Source organism: Hemiscyllium ocellatum, chromosome 5 (genome assembly GCF_020745735.1).
Source record: "Hemiscyllium ocellatum isolate sHemOce1 chromosome 5, sHemOce1.pat.X.cur, whole genome shotgun sequence".
Lineage (NCBI taxonomy): Eukaryota > Metazoa > Chordata > Chondrichthyes > Orectolobiformes > Hemiscylliidae > Hemiscyllium > Hemiscyllium ocellatum.
The window spans coordinates 38,904,066-38,911,135 of record NC_083405.1 but is presented as its reverse complement, the minus strand read 5'-3'; the positions used below and the strand labels follow the sequence as shown (position 1 = coordinate 38,911,135).

At 42.9% G+C, this 7,070-nt stretch overlaps 1 pseudogene; it reads right to left on the bottom strand.

Annotated features, from left to right (window-relative positions):
• Positions 1–5,576: 5,576 nt before the first annotated feature.
• Positions 5,577–7,070, bottom strand: part of LOC132815929 (large ribosomal subunit protein uL23-like) — a 40,874-nt pseudogene continuing 39,380 nt past the window's right edge.

Below are 7,070 nucleotides of genomic sequence, written 5' to 3'. Positions count from 1 at the left end.
AAATTTCCCATGTCAAAGATCTTTTGGTTGAAAATCAGCCTGTTCAGTCACATGAGACAAAAAGTCATCACCCTACTGGATGTCATCCTCAACATGAGGAACATCTGATAGCATTTACTGCATTCCCATCTTCTCTCTCCAACTTGAGTGGTACACAATGCTGTGGTCACTTTGCTCATCCTCCCTACAGACTCTGCTGTCATCCACGCAGCTGCAGGAACATTTAGAATATGAAGTGGTGCAAGGGCTGGGTCCCTCAACGTCTTCATTTCATATCCTCATATTTGTCTGATCCATAGTCACAACCCAATTGTCCCTGTTCATGGACAAAATCTACATATATTCATATACAAATCCCTATCCTTTGTAGAATGGAAGAAAATATCGAGGCAACGTTTATCTTGTGAATTAAACAAAAGCATGTGAGACAATAGTTAACTGGTGCACACTCCACAGCAATACCCTGATCAATCAGTTTCCAATTGCTCTTGGGATGCTCTCCTTAAAAAGGGTGATGAACCAAGTGTTGGGCCAACTTGCTGCTTCCTAGAATGACAGCAAGGCAGGTATTACAGGAGATGAAAATGGGTGGCACAGCCATCAATTTCTATCCAGGTGGAGAGTTGTCCTGAATGAGTGAGTAGGCAGATCAGAGGGCATGCAGGGCCAATAGATTTTGGGTGTTAGGGAGGTGGCAGTGAGTGAGGGAAGTTGTCATGAGCAACAGCAAGTGTGGCAGAACATAAGCCGTGATGGGATGTGGTACAGTAACAGAGATAGAATGAGTGCAAGGCACTGGAGAGGAGATGGCAGCACCCACATGAAGGAGTGGAAAAGCACACATACTCTCTTCCTATATTTTTCCAAACAGGCAAGACTGCATCAACCTGGACAGCAGCTTTGGATTAGGCTGGCATAGTTCTAGAGCTGCGGCTTTCACTGGTGTTGCTGGAGGAAGAGGGGGTTCTGTCTTTACTTCACCCTCTCTAGGAGGAGCTCTATGTTCCTATCCACAAAGCAGGGTGCCAACCTTCCCCTCTCTGCTATGTCTGAAGCAAATGCCAGCAACCATGCAGAGCTGCTCTGAACCAATGGCCCCTGTGTTGGTGCACAACAGGCTTCCAAATAAAGTCTGGGCACCAGGGATGTCAGGATATTCATGGCAAGCTGTTTTAGGAACAGCTTATGACAAGATGGGATTAGAATTGGACTAGAGGGACAGCATGAGTCAGTGTAGACAAAAAATGAGATGAGTTTGGAAAGACATGGCAAGAAATTCTTCCAGGCCTCTCAGTGAAAGTCCCTTTAAAGAGGGATCCTTACAAAGCACAATCAACTAAAAAAATTGTAAGATAAGCATTTGACTCAAGTCACTGATCCACCCAGGTCACCATGTCCTTGCTCAGCAGGTATTTGGGATTCAAGAGAATCTCTGGCTGAATTGTATGTTTTTTTTACTTAACTGCCAAGCATATCACATTCAGTGGAATGATTCTCGTCACAAGGCTGAGTGTTCTCTCTTATCCACATTTTTGGGGTAACAACACTGCTATACAGCCCTACACACTGATGCAGAGCCAACAACCTGTCTCTGATCATGGACAAAATAAAGGAGATGTTTGTTGACTTCAGAGGGCATGGATTGATCACTCTCTGCTGGACACCCATGACTCCCCCATGGAGATCATGAACAGTATGAAATTTATGGGTGTCCACTTGATGGAGAATCTCACATTTTCCCTCAACACCAGCTCCATATCCAAGAAAGCCCATCAGCATCTCTATTTTCTGCATAGGTTGAGGAAAGCCTATCTTTCATCCCCCATCCTCACTACATTCTACGGAGGCTTCATTGAGAGTACCCTGAGCTGCTGCATCACTGTCTGGTCCAGGACTTGCTCCATCTCGGATCATAAAAACCTACAATGGATAGTGAGGACAGCTGAGAAGATCATCGGGTCTCTCTCCCCTCCATTTCAGACATTTACACCACACACTGCATCCTCAAGGCTAACAGCATTGTGAATGACCTCACACATCCTCCATTCAAATTCTTCTCCCTCCTGTCATCTGGCAGAAGACACCAGAACATTTAGTCTCTCACGGCCAGGTTGTGCAATAGTTTCTTCCCTCAAGCCATCAAGCTCCTTAACACTGTATGACCACACTCTATTCCATTTGCAATTTTCGGACAACTGTTTGAATTGCTGCTAAAACAATGTTTTATTAATGATCATTCATTATTACATTGCAATTTGTCCACCACTGTGCCTATTGTCTTGTCTTGTCTTGTCAGGAATTATAGAGTCATAGAGATGTACAGCATGGTTTGCATTTTACTATGCACTTAATGCTGCCCTGTGTATGACTGCACTCTCGAATAGTTTATATGTTCATATAGCACCTTAGTCCTGGAGGATCGCTGTCTCATTTTTATTGAATCAGCTGTATATGGTAGAAATGACAAAAATGTTACTCCACAGTTGGGAAAGACAACTACGTCACACTGTTCTTAGCTTTCTTATTCCTTCAGCAATTTTGTATTCAGGCTGGCACTGACTCTTTAATCCAATAGGCTTTCATTTTCCTAATTAATCTATTATGTTATACTTTCTTAAACACCTTATAAAAGTCTAAATACACAACTTCAGACATTGAAATTCATTAAAGATTTCATTACCAATTTTCAGTAGTTAAAGATTATCATTTGTGATGTTTGGTTTCTATGCTGGACTCTGAGCTTAAATCAATATTGTTGATACCTTAAAGCTATTGTATGACATTCTGTACACACTAATCAATCAATATGACTCAAACAGGACTTATTTCATTGTGTCGTGTACTTTAGAAATCTTATTATCACCCTATACTTAGAAAGGTGACTATAAAATTAGAGATTCTAAAGTGTTTATGCAGTTTTGTTTCTTTTTTTTACATTCTTTCTCCAAATAATTGGATTCCTGGCTAAGTAAGAAGAGCATGACATTCATTGATACCTAATTTAAAGACATGGGAGAAGTCTTCAAGCTCAGCTGGATTGAAAAATACTGTGTTAAAGAGAAAGAGAAAGAGAAAGGGAAGAGTCCAATGTCCTACATTAAGGGGCAAATGATCAAATCGGGACAATTTTGATTTTCATTTTGAAAATCTTGACACTACTGTAATAGAGTGGCCAGCCTGCATCCCCTCCTCAAACCACCTTGTGAGGTAAATTTCTTTCATTTTTACTTTTCAAGAGTGAGAAATATGATGGGCTAGGTGAGTTAATTATGTAGGTGCTGAAATTTTGGTTTCCGGATGTGTTCATATTTAGAGGTTAACTTGGGCGTGTTCGTGGTGGTGTCACTTCTGTCATGTGGTGGATTCCCATTTGTAATACATTGGTACACCAGGAATACTCATAATACTAGGTCCTTTTGAAATAATGTTTTTTTTTCAAGATTTAGTCCAGGAGAAATTTATGGTAATCAATTCACATTTATTTAAAAGTGGTGTGCAACAGTCAACTTTTGTGCAGTTGTGTCTGTGGTCAGTGCTTTTCCATGTTTCTGCAACTCAAGGGAGGGGAACATGAGAATGGCTGCTTGCATAAAACATTGCAATTGGTATCAGCTAATCAGGGTTGAGTAGGGGTGGTGGGGGGTTGGTGTTGTGGATTAAGGGCATCAAGGAGTACGTAGGAATGGCCTGGTATCCTGGCTTCATTCTGAATACAGCGCTGAGAGAGAAGCCAGCAAGGTTAAAATTAGCGCAGAGTGTGGGGAGTGACTCCATTCTGCATGCTGTGTCAAGAGAGGTAGCAGCAAGTTTAAAAAGAGTGCAGAGTGGAAAATGGCTTCATTCTGACCATAATGCGAGAGAGGAGGCAACAAGTTTAAAAACAACACAGTGAGCAGGGAGACTCTCTATTTTGAACACAGTGCTGAAAGAGGATCCAGCAAGTTTTTTGACCAGCCCATTCCCATATGTACTTCCTTCCATGACCTGTGTGGTTACTTGCAACTTCCTACAAAGTATGTTGAAATATTGGTGATACGAAAGGGAATATATACAAATGTAAGATGTGGTTTTAACAACTTAGAAGTGTTGAGGAATGAGAGGTGCAGGAGATACTCTGACTAGAAACAGAATGTATGTCAGAGTGGAATCTGGCTAGGGGATGTTTACAAAGGTAAAATCTCTCAGTTGAAACTAGCCATTTGGACACAGAACTGGCTCTAAGGTAGAAGATAGAGGGTGGTGGTGGAGGGTTGTATTTCAGACTGGAGGCCTGTGACCAGTGGAGTGTCACAAGGGTCGATGCTGGGTCCTCTACTTTTTGTCATATACATAAATGATTTGGATGCGAGCGTAAGAGGTATAGTTAGTAAGTTTGCAGATGACACCAAAATTGGAGGTGTAGTGGACAGCAAAGAGGGTTACCTCAGATTACAACAGGATCTGGATCAAATGGGTCAATGGACTGAGAATTGGCAGATGGAGTTTAATTCAGATAAATGCAAGGTGCTGCATTTTGGGAAAGCAAATCTTTGCAGGACGTATTCACTTAATGGTAAGGTCCTTGGGAGTGTTGCTGAACAAAGAGACCTTGGAATGCAGGTTCATTGCTCCTTGAAAGTGGAGTTGCAGGTAGATAGGATAGTGATGAAGGCATTTGGTATGCTTTCCTTTATTGGTCAAAGTATTGAGTACAGGAGTTGGGAGGTCACATTTCGGCTGTACAGGACTTTGGTTAGGCCGCCGTTGGAATACTGTGTGCAATTCTGGTCTCCTTCCTATCGGAAAGATGTTGTGAAACTTGAAAGGGTTCAGAAAAGACTTACAAGGATGTTGCCAGGTATGGAGGATTTGAACTATAGGGACTGGCTGAACAGGCTGGGGCTGTTTTCCCTGGAGCGTCGGAGGCTGAGGGATGACCGTGTAGAGGTTTACAAAATTATGAGGGGTATGGATAGGGTAAATAGGCAAAGTCTTTTATCTGGGGTCGGGGAGTACAGAACTAGAGGGCATAGGTTTAGGGTGAGAGGGAAAAGATATAAAAGAGACCTAAGGGGCAACTTTTTCATACAGAGGGTGGTGTGGGTGTGGAATGAGCTGCCAGAGGAAATGGTGGAGGCTGGTACAATTGCAACATTTAAGAGGCATTTGGATGGGTATATGAATAGGAAGGGTTTGGAGGGACATAGGCTAGGTGCTGGCAGGTGGGACTAGATTGGGTTGGGATATCTGGTCGGCATGGAAGGGTTGGACTGAAGGGTCTGTTTCCATGCTGTACATCTCTATGTGTTGTCAATGAAGTTTAATCTGGATTGGCATCAATGAGTGTGTATTCTGAGATGATTTGGAACTTGAAAAACAGCCTAGCAGAATGTTGCAAAAAACTTCAGAGGCAATGAGGGCAAGAAAGCATGGAAAAGCGTTTCAGCTTTGATGAGAATAAGATCAGAATGTTGGTACAATAAAGGGCAAAACATATGTTTTTAAATACTTTTGTATCTGCCCATTGGCTATTAATGATTTGTTTTTAATTGTTAAACATTTATTGACACATTCATGCAGTTCTTTGTGAAACTAATTTAGATGATGCCAAACTTATTAGCAACATCGAATACATTGTGATCTGTACCCAGACAGACATATGCTTCCCTTTCACCATCAGGCCTGATGGGTGTTAATTTTAGCTACATTAATTTCATTTAATTTCTTTACAGCCTGTTTGATTTTGTATTTGTTCACTTTGATGTCAACGAAGAAATGCAAAGTATTTTTGTCCTTAATTTTCTTTGTTAGAGACAAAAAGAACTGCACATGCTGGAAACCAAAGTAGGCAGGCAGAGACTGAAAGAACACAGCAAGCCAGGCAGCATCAGGAGGTGCAGAAGTCGAAGGTTTTGGGCATAACCTTTCTTCAGGAATGGAGGTGGGGTAAGGGGAGTTGTAGGTAAAGGGTTATGGTTAGGGATTGGGGTGGAGTGGTGAGGTGGTGTCGCAAACTGAGTGGTCAGAGGGAACTTTATGAAAAATAATGGTCCAGTTTGTTCCTCCCGGGCGCACCCTTTCTGGGAAACATGGATTGCTATCTCAGTCTGAGTATCTTTAAGCCTGAGGTAGGTGCTGTCCTAATTTTGTTCTGCCTATGACTATGAACTTCCTTCAAACTGGCCTTCTTTGCTTTCAAGGTCTTGGATTTAGTTTTAGCTTTGGCTACATCATAGTTACATCAGAGACTCATCTGGGAATGCTTTAAACTTTATTTCTACATCTCCCGCAAGCATGTTTTCAGTTTCCAACATACAATCTGAAAATATTTGTTTAAAATTATTGATTGATATACTTAACTGACAGAATCTTAAACTCCACCATTCCTCTCATGTTAAAACAGATTTCCGTGACTACGTGGTCAGGTCCACGCCCCCCAACAACCCACCCTCCTGTCCTGGCACCTTCCCCTGCCACTGCAGGAATTGCAAAACCTGTGCCCACACCTCCTCCCTCACCTCCATCCAAGGCCTTAAAGAAGCCTTCCACATTCATCAAAGTTTTACTTGCACATCCACCAATATCATTTATTGTATCCATTGCTCCCGATGTGGTCTCCTCTACATTGGGGAGACTGGATACCTCCTAGCAGTGCGCTTTAGGGAACATCTCTAGGACACCCACACCAATTAACCCCACTGCCCTGTTGCCCAACATTTCAACTCCCCCTCCCACTGAGCCGAGGACATGGAGGTCCTGGGCCTCCTTCACCGCCGCTCCCTCACCACCCGACGTCTGGAGGAAGAACGCCTCATCTTCCACCTCGGAACACTTCAACCCCAGGGCATCAATGTGGACTTCACCAGTTTCCTCATTTCCTCTTCCTCCAGCTCACCCCAGTTCCAAACTTCCAGCTCAGCACTGTCCCCATGACGTGTCCTACCTGCCTATCTTCCTTTCCACCTATCCACTCCACCCTCCTCTCTGACAAATTACTGTCATCCCACCCCCATCCACCCATTGTACTCTTTGCTAACTTCCCCACCCCCTTCCCCAACCTATCACCTTCATCCCCAACCCCGCTCACTTAT